Consider the following 14,822-nt stretch of genomic DNA (forward strand, 5'->3'; position numbering starts at 1 on the left):
CATTCATAGCTTCTAGCAAGACTAATACAGGACTGGCACAACATAGAGTCATAAGAATAGATGCTCATGTTATATGAAAAATGTAAGCAGTTGCTAGACTGCAGATAACTAAAACCCAACCGCTTAACATGTCTTCCCCGCCTAAACCAATAGCGACAGAGGCGTTGTTTTGCGGAGTGGGGATCGGTCACAGCTTTATTTATCTTTTTTAACAATTTTCTTCACCAAAAACACCAAACTCTTATCACCAGAAACCACTTCCAGGAGTATGAGAAGCGATATGCCCCACGAAAACCACAGTGGGCAAGTCCGCCTTCTCCTCCGGTCTTAGTAATTTATTTCCACCGACCTCCAGCTGTGACTTAAACCATGACAACTGTAACAGAAAGAAATGTAAGAAAACCCATCATAGAGAAAACAATAAAAGGGGCAGGAGGGTGGGAAAATTCCTGTTAAAGGTGCAGGTGAAAAGAGACAGAGATGTGATAAGTCCTCCTATTTATTAACTCTAGGGGGAGGGACAGGAGAGACCATCTGATCTGAACCTGAGAAAAAGGAGGGGGGAATAAGGGAGTGAACCAAATACTCAAACAAGCAGGCACAGTGCTAAAGGAAACGACCTCCCTCTTCAGGAGAAACCACAATGCCGGCAGAAGACCCTCGCTATATGCTGTGGCGTTAACTAAAACTCACATTTCAGAAGAGATTACAGGTCCTCTTTTATTATGAATACTTATAACTTGCTGCAAGTTTTATAGACAATTCTGTACATTTCTTAACCTTTTCTTTGTACATCTTTCTTATAATATTCCCAATATAACGTATGTATAGTCTAAAGATTACACATAGTAGTACCTAGCAATTCATTTTATGCTTCTCTCTTATCGCTTTCATTCTAAAACACACATTAGTATCCAGGCCGGTTAAGCAAAATCACTTTTTTTTCATAGAAATTGTAAATAATTAACAGTGCCCTAACTCCTGACTCTTCCTTACTTTAACTCCCTCACTGCTGGTGCCACATCTTTAAATACTGGAAGAGCGGATTAAGTCAGCGGGGAGGCACTAAGTTCTAATGATGTTTGAGTTGACCCAGCGGCTTTGCAATCAGCCCTCAACATGAGTCTTTGGGTTCAATCAGAGGCCCACTGGGGAGTCCAAGTGGCTTTCTTTTTGATAATTATATCTAATGGGAAAATAAAATATTTTACTGACAGTTTGAGCTTAGCAGGTTAATTCAATCTCTTATCAGCTAAAAATACAGAGGCTTATCAGATGGAATATGAATTTATAAAACTGTACAGTTCTGTCCGGATGTGCTTCACCTTGTAGATTTGTGCGTATTTGCGATACAAATTATATAAGTAACCTCTGACAATTGAAGGGATTGTTTAGGCCCTGAAAAAAATGACAATGGCAGAGTATGGTGTGTGAGCTAAAAAATCTGCTCAGCTAATCTGATTGTCCTGATCCCTGTGGCACTTCTCCGATCCTGCCACTTGTAGTCCCTGTCAGCTTGAATGCATCACTGCTGATGCCTCCGACTGGCCAGTAGCAGTGAGGAGCGCGGAGTCAATACATCACACTTCTGGCAGGCGGGCATGAAGAAGTGCCGCAGCAGCAGGGTCGACCAGAGATGGTGAGTGTTTGACCTTCCCCAATTTTTTTTTTTTTTTCAGGCCTTGGACAACCTTTTTAATATTACTCCTGATTATGAACAATGTACTTTACACTGTCAGAAAATATTTCTATTAACCACAAGCTTTGTAAAAGTTTACAGATAAAAGTCAGAAAGTAACCTTCAAATATTAAACCTTGTCCTCTGCTGGAATAGAACAATAAGCTGAACAGCTTTCAGCATAGCTCTGAGTCCCAGTACAGCTTCAGTAATGTTTCTTGTCACATTGCATCATCCTCTCCCTCTGTCACATGCAGCGAGGAACAATCACATGTACAAACTCAATCCTAAATGTGTTAGAGATGCGCAAGCAGAACACTTCCAGGGCCAAGTCCTTCTTGTGAAACAGAAGAGTCTTTCCACCCAATTTATCACTGAGATCAATCCCCACCTGAGGACACTAACATGTGCCAGCTATAACAGTAACTCAGAAAGATGGTACTGGAATAAAAGACAGTGATCTGTTTTGACATATCAGGCCATTTAAGAAATAAAGTCCACATTTACAGTGAAAATATCTTGTTTCAAGCAATGTGCAAGTTTAATTAAAACAATAGAAAATAATGGAAAAGTTATCCTAATAGCACATCAGATTCTTACATTCATAATTGCATAAATTCACCTATGAAATGTAAAAATACTGGAGATTAATAACCTTTTATAATATTTAACAATAGTTACTATCCTGCACTGAAATCAAGACCAAGGGGGAAGCAGCAGGCAGGGCTTAGTGAGGAGAGCTTGGGACTAGCCTTACTGGATAGTTGCAGACTGATTTGCATATTGTATCAAGCCTAATTTTTTCTGTGATTGGATCTTTGTCCAGAGACGCAAAGGTATGTATAGTTGCACAATGCTTTTAGGTCCATTAGTTTAGTACAGATATACAGGAGTACAGATATTCTAAATTCCCTACTGGGATTATCTCTGCAGCAAGTAGTTGAGGAGTTAACCCGGAAGGAGGCCATTTTAGATTTAGTATTCACAAATGGGAATTTGGTATCTGACATTACTGTAGGGGAAAGCTTGGGATCTAGTGATCACCAGTTAGTGTGGTTTACTATATGTACAGTGACTGAGTCACACCACACAAAAACAAAAGTTTTAGATTTTTGAAAAACTGACTTTTCTAAAATTAGATTAGTGGTATACGAGTCCCTATAAGATTGGAGCAGTTTCAATGGAGTCCAGGAGAAATGGGACTTCTTAAAAGTGGCACTATTGAAAGCAACAGATAATTGCATTAGGCTAGTCAGTAAAAGGAAAAAAAGGAAGAGACCACTGTGGTACTCAGCAGAAGTGGCCCAAATCATTAAAAACAAAAATATAGCATTTAGTAATTATAAAAAATAAATAAAAATGAGGATGACAGGCAAATTTATAAGATTAGGCAGAGAGAGGCCAAGCAAGTTATAAGAGCTTCTAAAGCACCGGCAGAAGAGAAATTAGCTCAGTCAGTGAAAAAGGGTGATAAGACATTCTTCAGATACATAAATAAAAAAAGGAAACTAAAACAAGGAATTACCAAATTAAAAACAAAAAAGGAAGGTATATAGAAGATAAAGAACTAGCTTAATGAATACTTTTGTTCAGTTTTTACAAAGGAAAATTAAGGAAAAGGACCTCAGTTAGGGAGGAAGACTAGTGAATCTTTTGATGCATGTATCTTTACAGAGGAAGAGGTTCGAAGTCAGCTGTCTAAAATTTATACAAATAGGTCACAGGGGCCTGAAGGGATACACCCAAAGCTATTAAAAAATCTCAGCGGCGAACTAGTAAAACCATTAACAGATTTATTTAACCAATTACTGGTAACAGGAGTAGTCCCAAAAGATTGGAAATTAGCAAATGTTGTGCCCATTCACAAGAAAGGTAGTAGGGAGTATTCAGGCAACTATAGGCCAGTAAGCCTGACATCAATAGTGGGGAAATTAATGGAAACCATACTTAAGGAGAGGATTGTGGAACATCTAAAATCCCATATATTGAAAGATGAAAAACAGCATGGGTTTACTTCAGGGAGATCATATCAAACTATTCTCATACATTATTATTATTATTTTTTGATTGGGTGACTAAAATAATAGATGGCGGAGGTGCAGTAGACATCGCTTATCTAGACTTTAGTAAGGCTTTTGATACTGTCCCACATAGAAGGCTTATCAATAAATTGCAGTCTTTGAGCTTGGACTCCCATATTGTTGAATGGATTAGGCAGTGGCCTAGGGACAGACAACAGAGGGTTGTAGTCAATGGAGTATATACAGACCATAGTCTTGTTACCAGTGGGGTACCTCAGGGATCTGTTCTGGAATCCATATTGTTTAATATCTTTATCAGTGAAATTTCAGAAGGCCTTGGTGGTAAGGTGTGTCTTTTTGCTGATGACAAAAAGATTTGTAACAGGGTTGATGTTTCTGGAAGTATACACCAAATGGAAAAGGATTTAGGAAAACTAGAAGAATGGTCAAAAATCTGGCAACTAAAATTTAATGTTGATAAGTGCAAGATAATGCACCTGGGGCATAAAAACCCAAGAGCAGAATATAAAATCAGTGATACAGTCCTAACCTCAGTATCTGAGGAAAGGGTTTAGGGGTCAATATTTCAGAAGACTTAAAGGTAGGCAGACAACGTCATAGAGCAAAATGCTTGGGTGTATAGCGAGAGGCATTACCAGTAGAAAGAGGGAGGTGCTCATGCCGCTCTACAGAGCACTAGTGAGACCTCATTTGGAGTATTGTGTGCAGTACTAGAGGCCATTAGAGATGGCCTTGCGGTTCGCCCGGCGGTCGTTTCACAGCGAACTTTGCGTGTTCAAGATTCGCCGAACATGCGAACATATGGAGAAATTTGCGTCAGTCATATTCTTTTACATTATGAAGAACTTTGACCCATGACACATCCATTAGGTGGTACAGGACAGCCAATTGAGACATTTCAGCACATGGACATACCCCCTACCTTATAAATAAACCTAATCTGGCCGCCATTTTACATTCAGTGTTTTGCCAGTATAGGGAGAGGTTGCTGTGTGGAGCAGGGACAGGCTGCTAGGGACATTAAACGCTAGCTAATAGGGCCACAAAAGTCATTTTAAGGACTAGTATAGGTGTGCTATCGATATGTGTGATACACAGAGGGGTGCGATATACTTATAATATACTTTTATAATAGTCAAAAACACAAGTCAAAATAGTGATCACCTGGAAGTCAGGGGCCTAGGGCCTAGGGGCTTACTAGGGCCCATTTTATATAGGGTAAGGTTCCGGACAGGGTCGCGCTTATCAGGGCGGGTGGTCTGTGGTTAGGCTATCAGGGCCAAAATAGCACCCCCCTGTAGGGAAATATCAGGGACAGTTCTTTGCCTACCCTGTCCTTCAATACCACATCATCATCTAGCCCAGGGATAGATTTTTTTGCTTTCCCTCCAGGATTCATGGATGTGCACTGGAACCCCCCGGATTGTGGTAGGACACGTGGTTTCTGATTTGGTGCCGCCAAGCACCTGATTTAGTGCCGCCGAGCACTTGTTATTGCCTACCACATCTATTCTTTTTGCTTAACTTTAATAATTAAATTTATTTTCATTTTGAGGGATATCTTTTCCATTCACACTTCCGCAAAATGGGTCCGAATCCGTTACGCAATTTTGCGGAACGGGTGCAGACCCATTGATTTTCAATGGGGCCGGAATGTGCTGTCTGCATCCGCATTTGCGGATCCACATCCACATTTGCAGATCCGCACTTCCACATCTGTGCTTCCGTTTCCGCAAAAAAATAGAACATGTCCTATTCTTGTCCGCAATTGCAGACAAGATTAAGCATTTTCTATTATAGTGCCGGCAATGTGCGGTCCACAAATTGCGGAATGCACATCGCTGGTGTCCGTGTTTTGCAGATACGCAAAACATTTACGGATGTGTGAATGTACTCTCATAGTAAAATTATTAAAGGTTACGTTTTATCTTTATGTATATTCTAATGGATTGCCTTCCTTGTACAATGTTATAATATACTTTCTATGTTAGAAAGTATATTATAGTGCATTTGTATTGTGTGGCAGTTGTGTGCGGTTCTGCTGCGATACTGCAGGTATATAGAGGGACAAGCATTATTGTAACAAATAATTTCTACTGGTGTGATATACCAGTCCCCCCCCCCCCAAAAAATGATTGAAGCGGGGTTTAATATACCAATATACTTTCTTTATAGTGCATTTGGGTTCTGTATAGTGCATTTGTGCATGCGCGTACGCGAAAATTATATTGCCGATATTTCGCATTGAAAAAAATTATGAATGGAGATTGCAAATTCGAATAATACATCTGGTATGTCACTGTCCATGTTGTAGGACTATTTGTGCACTTCTAGTAATTATTTCTTGGCTGCAAATATGAGCTGAAGGTTTTTCAGGTTAACCTGCCATTAAAATGAATGGGACCCGCCGCAAACTTGCGGTTCGCGAACATTTGATCGCGTTCGCGAACCGTCCCGGTAGATGTTCGTCCATCACTAGAGACCATATCTCCAGAACAATATTGTCACTTTGGAGAGAGTTCAGAGAAGAGCTATTAAACTGGTACATGGATTGCAGGATAAAACTTACTAGGAAAGATTAAAGGACCTTAACATGTATAGCTTGGAAGAAAGACGAGACAGAGGGGATATGATAGAAACTTATAAATACATAAAAGGAATCGACAAGGTAAAAGAGGAGAAAATATTTAATAGAAGAAAAATTGCTACAAGAGGACATAGTTTTAAATTAGAGGGGCAAAGGTTTAAGAGTAGGGATGAGCGAACTCGAACTGTATAGTTCGGGTTCGTACCGAATTTTGGGGTGTCCGTGACACGGACCCGAACCCGGACATTTTCGTAAAAGTCCGGGTTCGGGTTCGGTGTTCGTCGCTTTCTTGGCGCTTTTGTGACGCTTTCTTGGCGCTTTTTGAAAGGCTGCAAAGCAGCCAATCAACAAGCGTCATACTACTTGCCCCAAGAGGCCATCACAGCCATGCCTACTATTGGCATGGCTGTGATTGGCCAGAGCACCATGTGACCCAGCCTCTATTTAAGCTGGAGTCACATAGCGCCGCCCGTCACTCTGCTCTGATTAGCGTAGGGAGAGGTTGCGGCTGCGACAGTAGGGCGAGATTAGGCAGATTAACTCCTCCAAAGGACTTGATTAACTGATCGATCTGCAGCTGTGGATCATTGAGCTGCTGATCCTCAATTGCTCACTGTTTTTAGGCTGCCCAGACCGTTTGTCAGTCACATTTTTCTGGGGTGATCGGCGGCCATTTTGTGTCTTGTGGTGCGCCAGCACAAGCTGCGACCAAGTGCATTTAACCCTCAATGGTGTGGTTGTTTTTTGGCTAAAGCCTACATCAGGGTGAAGCTGTCACACCAAGTGCATTTAACCAGCAATAGTCTGTTCATTTTTTGGCCATATACAAAATCAGGGGCAAGCTGCGCCTGTCACCAAGTGCATTTAACCCTCAATGGTGTGGTTGTTTTTTGGCTAAAGCCTACATCAGGGTGAAGCTGTCACACCAAGTGCATTTAACCAGCAATAGTCTGTTCATTTTTTGGCCATATACTAAATCAGGGGCAAGCTGCGCCTGTCACCAAGTGCATTTAACCCTCAATGGTGTGGTTGTTTTTTGGCTAAAGCCTACATCAGGGTGAAGCTGTCACACCAAGTGCATTTAACCAGCAATAGTCTGTTTATTTTTTGGCCATATCCCAGTCTAATTCTGTCACTAAATCCATACCGGTCACCCAGCGCCTAAATACTAGGCCTCAAATTTATATCCCGCTAAATCTGTCCTTAGTGCTGTAGCTGGGCGAGTTATTTAGTGTCCGTTCAAGCACATTTCTTGTTCTGGGTTGAAATACAATTCCCAATTTAGCAATTTCATAATTTAGTGGTTTCTGCTATATCAGAGCTATTTGAAATCTATCCCTAAAAGGGTATATAATATTCAAGGTGCACATTGGGTCATTCAGAATAACTTCACACACACCCGCTACTGTGTATTTCCAAGTCTAATTCTGGCACTAAACCCATACCTGTCACCCAGCGCCTAAATACTAGGCCTCAAATTTATATCCAGCTAAATCTGTCCCTAGTGCTGTAGCTGGGCGAGTTATTTAGTGTCCGTTCAAGCACATTTCTTGTTCTGGGTTGAAATACAATTCCCAATTTAGCAATTTCATAATTTAGTGGTTTCTGCTATATCAGAGCTATTTGAAATCTATCCCTAAAAGGGTATATAATATTCAAGGTGCACATTGGGTCATTCAGAATAACTTCACACACACCCGCTACTGTGTATTTCCAAGTCTAATTCTGGCACTAAACCCATACCTGTCACCCAGCGCCTAAATACTAGGCCTCAAATTTATATCCAGCTAAATCTGTCCCTAGTGCTGTAGCTGGGCGAGTTATTTAGTGTCCGTTCAAGCACATTTCTTGTTCTGGGTTGAAATACAATTCCCAATTTAGCAATTTCATAATTTAGTGGTTTCTGCTATATCAGAGCTATTTGAAATCTATCCCTAAAAGGGTATATAATATTCAAGGTGCACATTGGGTCATTCAGAATAACTTCACACACACCCGCTACTGTGTATTTCCAAGTCTAATTCTGGCACTAAACCCATACCTGTCACCCAGCGCCTAAATACTAGGCCTCAAATTTATATCCCGCTAAATCTGTCCTTAGTGCTGTAGCTGGGCGAGTTATTTAGTGTCCGTTCAAGCACATTTCTTGTTCTGGGTTGAAATACAATTCCCAATTTAGCAATTTCATAATTTAGTGGTTTCTGCTATATCAGAGCTATTTGAAATCTATCCCTAAAAGGGTATATAATATTCAAGGTGCACATTGGGTCATTCAGAATAACTTCACACACACCCGCTACTGTGTATTTCCAAGTCTAATTCTGGCACTAAACCCATACCTGTCACCCAGCGCCTAAATACTAGGCCTCAAATTTATATCCCGCTAAATCTGTCCCTAGTGCTGTAGCTGGGCGAGTTATTTAGTGTCCGTTCAAGCACATTTCTTGTTCTGGGTTGAAATACAATTCCCAATTTAGCAATTTCATAATTTAGTGGTTTCTGCTATATCAGAGCTATTTGAAATCTATCCCTAAAAGGGTATATAATATTCAAGGTGCACATTGGGTCATTCAGAATAACTTCACACACACCCGCTACTGTGTATTTCCAAGTCTAATTCTGGCACTAAACCCATACCTGTCACCCAGCGCCTAAATACTAGGCCTCAAATTTATATCCAGCTAAATCTGTCCCTAGTGCTGTAGCTGGGCGAGTTATTTAGTGTCCGTTCAAGCACATTTCTTGTTCTGGGTTGAAATACAATTCCCAATTTAGCAATTTCATAATTTAGTGGTTTCTGCTATATCAGAGCTATTTGAAATCTATCCCTAAAAGGGTATATAATATTCAAGGTGCACATTGGGTCATTCAGAATAACTTCACACACACCCGCTACTGTGTATTTCCAAGTCTAATTCTGGCACTAAACCCATACCTGTCACCCAGCGCCTAAATACTAGGCCTCAAATTTATATCCCGCTAAATCTGTCCCTAGTGCTGTAGCTGGGCGAGTTATTTAGTGTCCGTTCAAGCACATTTCTTGTTCTGGGTTGAAATACAATTCCCAATTTAGCAATTTCATAATTTAGTGGTTTCTGCTATATCAGAGCTATTTGAAATCTATCCCTAAAAGGGTATATAATATTCAAGGTGCACATTGGGTCATTCAGAATAACTTCACACACACCCGCTACTGTGTATTTCCAAGTCTAATTCTGGCACTAAACCCATACCTGTCACCCAGCGCCTAAATACTAGGCCTCAAATTTATATCCAGCTAAATCTGTCCCTAGTGCTGTAGCTGGGCGAGTTATTTAGTGTCCGTTCAAGCACATTTCTTGTTCTGGGTTGAAATACAATTCCCAATTTAGCAATTTCATAATTTAGTGGTTTCTGCTATATCAGAGCTATTTGAAATCTATCCCTAAAAGGGTATATAATATTCAAGGTGCACATTGGGTCATTCAGAATAACTTCACACACACCCGCTACTGTGTATTTCCAAGTCTAATTCTGGCACTAAACCCATACCTGTCACCCAGCGCCTAAATACTAGGCCTCAAATTTATATCCAGCTAAATCTGTCCCTAGTGCTGTAGCTGGGCGAGTTATTTAGTGTCCGTTCAAGCACATTTCTTGTTCTGGGTTGAAATACAATTCCCAATTTAGCAATTTCATAATTTAGTGGTTTCTGCTATATCAGAGCTATTTGAAATCTATCCCTAAAAGGGTATATAATATTCAAGGTGCACATTGGGTCATTCAGAATAACTTCACACACACCCGCTACTGTGTATTTCCAAGTCTAATTCTGGCACTAAACCCATACCTGTCACCCAGCGCCTAAATACTAGGCCTCAAATTTATATCCCGCTAAATCTGTCCTTAGTGCTGTAGCTGGGCGAGTTATTTAGTGTCCGTTCAAGCACATTTCTTGTTCTGGGTTGAAATACAATTCCCAATTTAGCAATTTCATAATTTAGTGGTTTCTGCTATATCAGAGCTATTTGAAATCTATCCCTAAAAGGGTATATAATATTCAAGGTGCACATTGGGTCATTCAGAATAACTTCACACACACCCGCTACTGTGTATTTCCAAGTCTAATTCTGGCACTAAACCCATACCTGTCACCCAGCGCCTAAATACTAGGCCTCAAATTTATATCCCGCTAAATCTGTCCTTAGTGCTGTAGCTGGGCGAGTTATTTAGTGTCCGTTCAAGCACATTTCTTGTTCTGGGTTGAAATACAATTCCCAATTTAGCAATTTCATAATTTAGTGGTTTCTGCTATATCAGAGCTATTTGAAATCTATCCCTAAAAGGGTATATAATATTCAAGGTGCACATTGGGTCATTCAGAATAACTTCACACACACCCGCTACTGTGTATTTCCAAGTCTAATTCTGGCACTAAACCCATACCTGTCACCCAGCGCCTAAATACTAGGCCTCAAATTTATATCCCGCTAAATCTGTCCCTAGTGCTGTAGCTGGGCGAGTTATTTAGTGTCCGTTCAAGCACATTTCTTGTTCTGGGTTGAAATACAATTCCCAATTTAGCAATTTCATAATTTAGTGGTTTCTGCTATATCAGAGCTATTTGAAATCTATCCCTAAAAGGGTATATAATATTCAAGGTGCACATTGGGTCATTCAGAATAACTTCACACACACCCGCTACTGTGTATTTCCAAGTCTAATTCTGGCACTAAACCCATACCTGTCACCCAGCGCCTAAATACTAGGCCTCAAATTTATATCCAGCTAAATCTGTCCCTAGTGCATTAGCTGGGCGAGTTATTTAGTGTCCGTTCAAGCACATTTCTTGTTCTGGGTTGAAATACAATTCCCAATTTAGCAATTTCATAATTTAGTGGTTTCTGCTATATCAGAGCTATTTGAAATCTATCCCTAAAAGGGTATATAATATTCAAGGTGCACATTGGGTCATTCAGAATAACTTCACACACACCCGCTACTGTGTATTTCCAAGTCTAATTCTGGCACTAAACCCATACCTGTCACCCAGCGCCTAAATACTAGGCCTCAAATTTATATCCCGCTAAATCTGTCCTTAGTGCTGTAGCTGGGCGAGTTATTTAGTGTCCGTTCAAGCACATTTCTTGTTCTGGGTTGAAATACAATTCCCAATTTAGCAATTTCATAATTTAGTGGTTTCTGCTATATCAGAGCTATTTGAAATCTATCCCTAAAAGGGTATATAATATTCAAGGTGCACATTGGGTCATTCAGAATAACTTCACACACACCCGCTACTGTGTATTTCCAAGTCTAATTCTGGCACTAAACCCATACCTGTCACCCAGCGCCTAAATACTAGGCCTCAAATTTATATCCCGCTAAATCTGTCCCTAGTGCTGTAGCTGGGCGAGTTATTTAGTGTCCGTTCAAGCACATTTCTTGTTCTGGGTTGAAATACAATTCCCAATTTAGCAATTTCATAATTTAGTGGTTTCTGCTATATCAGAGCTATTTGAAATCTATCCCTAAAAGGGTATATAATATTCAAGGTGCACATTGGGTCATTCAGAATAACTTCACACACACCCGCTACTGTGTATTTCCAAGTCTAATTCTGGCACTAAACCCATACCTGTCACCCAGCGCCTAAATACTAGGCCTCAAATTTATATCCAGCTAAATCTGTCCCTAGTGCTGTAGCTGGGCGAGTTATTTAGTGTCCGTTCAAGCACATTTCTTGTTCTGGGTTGAAATACAATTCCCAATTTAGCAATTTCATAATTTAGTGGTTTCTGCTATATCAGAGCTATTTGAAATCTATCCCTAAAAGGGTATATAATATTCAAGGTGCACATTGGGTCATTCAGAATAACTTCACACACACCCGCTACTGTGTATTTCCAAGTCTAATTCTGGCACTAAACCCATACCTGTCACCCAGCGCCTAAATACTAGGCCTCAAATTTATATCCCGCTAAATCTGTCCCTAGTGCTGTAGCTGGGCGAGTTATTTAGTGTCCGTTCAAGCACATTTCTTGTTCTGGGTTGAAATACAATTCCCAATTTAGCAATTTCATAATTTAGTGGTTTCTGCTATATCAGAGCTATTTGAAATCTATCCCTAAAAGGATATATAATATTCAAGGTGCACATTGGGTCATTCAGAATAACTTCACACACACCCGCTACTGTGTATTTCCAAGTCTAATTCTGGCACTAAACCCATACCTGTCACCCAGCGCCTAAATACTAGGCCTCAAATTTATATCCAGCTAAATCTGTCCCTAGTGCTGTAGCTGGGCGAGTTATTTAGTGTCCGTTCAAGCACATTTCTTGTTCTGGGTTGAAATACAATTCCCAATTTAGCAATTTCATAATTTAGTGGTTTCTGCTATATCAGAGCTATTTGAAATCTATCCCTAAAAGGGTATATAATATTCAAGGTGCACATTGGGTCATTCAGAATAACTTCACACACACCCGCTACTGTGTATTTCCAAGTCTAATTCTGGCACTAAACCCATACCTGTCACCCAGCGCCTAAATACTAGGCCTCAAATTTATATCCAGCTAAATCTGTCCCTAGTGCTGTAGCTGGGCGAGTTATTTAGTGTCCGTTCAAGCACATTTCTTGTTCTGGGTTGAAATACAATTCCCAATTTAGCAATTTCATAATTTAGTGGTTTCTGCTATATCAGAGCTATTTGAAATCTATCCCTAAAAGGGTATATAATATTCAAGGTGCACATAGGGTCATTCAGAATAACTTCACACACCCGCTACTGTGTATTTCCAAGTCTAATTCTGGCACTAAACCCATACCTGTCACCCAGCGCCTAAATACTAGGCCTCAAATTTATATCCCGCTGAATTTGAATACAATACATTGGGCCAAATAATATATTTGTTGTTGTGGTGAACCATAACAATGAGAAAAACATCTAGTAAGGGACGCGGACGTGGACATGGTCGTGGTGGTGTTAGTGGACCCTCTGGTGCTGGGAGAGGACGTGGCCGTTCTGCCACATCCACACGTCCTAGTGTACCAACTACCTCAGGTCCCAGTAGCCGCCAGAATTTACAGCGATATATGGTGGGGCCCAATGCCGTTCTAAGGATGGTAAGGCCTGAGCAGGTACAGGCATTAGTCAATTGGGTGGCCGACAGTGGATCCAGCACGTTCACATTATCTCCCACCCAGTCTTCTGCAGAAAGCGCACAGATGGCGCCTGAAAACCAACCCCATCAGTCTGTCACATCACCCCCATGCATACCAGGGAAACTGTCTCAGCCTCAAGTTATGCAGCAGTCTCTTATGCTGTTTGAAGACTCCGCTGGCAGGGTTTCCCAAGGGCATCCACCTAGCCCTTCCCCAGCGGTGAAAGACATAGAATGCACTGACGCACAACCACTTATGTTTCCTGATGATGAGGACATGGGAATACCACCTCAGCATGTCTCTGATGATGACGAAACACAGGTGCCAACTGCTGCGTCTTTCTGCAGTGTGCAGACTGAACAGGAGGTCAGGGATCAAGACTGGGTGGAAGACGATGCAGGGGACGATGAGGTCCTAGACCCCACATGGAATGAAGGTCGTGCCACTGACTTTCACAGTTCGGAGGAAGAGGCAGTGGTGAGACCGAGCCAACAGCGTAGCAAAAGAGGGAGCAGTGGGCAAAAGCAGAACACCCGCCGCCAAGAGACTCCGCCTGCTACTGACCGCCGCCATCTGGGACCGAGCACCCCAAAGGCAGCTTCAAGGAGTTCCCTGGCATGGCACTTCTTCAAACAATGTGCTGACGACAAGACCCGAGTGGTTTGCACGCTGTGCCATCAGAGCCTGAAGCGAGGCATTAACGTTCTGAACCTGAGCACAACCTGCATGACCAGGCACCTGCATGCAAAGCATGAACTGCAGTGGAGTAAACACCTTAAAACCAAGGAAGTCACTCAGGCTCCCCCTGCTACCTCTTCTGCTGCTGCCGCCTCGGCCTATTCTGCTGCTGCCGCCTCGGCCTCTTCCTCCGCCTCTGGAGGAACGTTGGCACCTGCCGCCCAGCAAACAGGGGATGTACCACCAACACCACCACCACCACCTCCGTCACCAAGCGTCTCAACCATGTCACACGCCAGCGTTCAGCTCTCCATCTCACAAACATTTGATAGAAAGCGTAAATTCCCACCTAGCCACCCTCGATCCCTGGCCCTGAATGCCAGCATTTCTAAACTACTGGCCTATGAAATGCTGTCATTTAGGCTGGTGGACACAGACAGCTTCAAACAGCTCATGTCGCTTGCTGTCCCACAGTATGTTGTTCCCAGCCGGCACTACTTCTCCAAGAGAGCCGTGCCTTCCCTGCACAACCAAGTATCCGATAAAATCAAGTGTGCACTGCGCAACGCCATCTGTGGCAAGGTCCACCTAACCACAGATACGTGGACCAGTAAGCACGGCCAGGGACGCTATATCTCCCTAACTGCACACTGGGTAAATGTAGTGGCAGCTGGGCCCCAGGCGGAGAGCTGT

General features: G+C 41.8%; 1 long non-coding RNA gene across 1 annotated transcript in view; it reads left to right on the top strand.

Annotated features, from left to right (window-relative positions):
- Positions 1-596: 596 nt before the first annotated feature.
- The window catches only part of LOC122933125, a 127,765-nt gene continuing 113,539 nt past the window's right edge, over positions 597-14,822 (top strand). Inside the window, exon 1 of the long non-coding RNA XR_006388384.1 lies at positions 597-712. This is a non-coding gene — a long non-coding RNA (uncharacterized LOC122933125). The remainder of the gene's footprint in view (positions 713-14,822) is intronic.

The sequence above is a fragment of the Bufo gargarizans genome, chromosome 3 (genome assembly GCF_014858855.1).
Source record: "Bufo gargarizans isolate SCDJY-AF-19 chromosome 3, ASM1485885v1, whole genome shotgun sequence".
In the NCBI taxonomy this organism is placed as follows: Eukaryota; Metazoa; Chordata; class Amphibia; order Anura; family Bufonidae; genus Bufo; species Bufo gargarizans.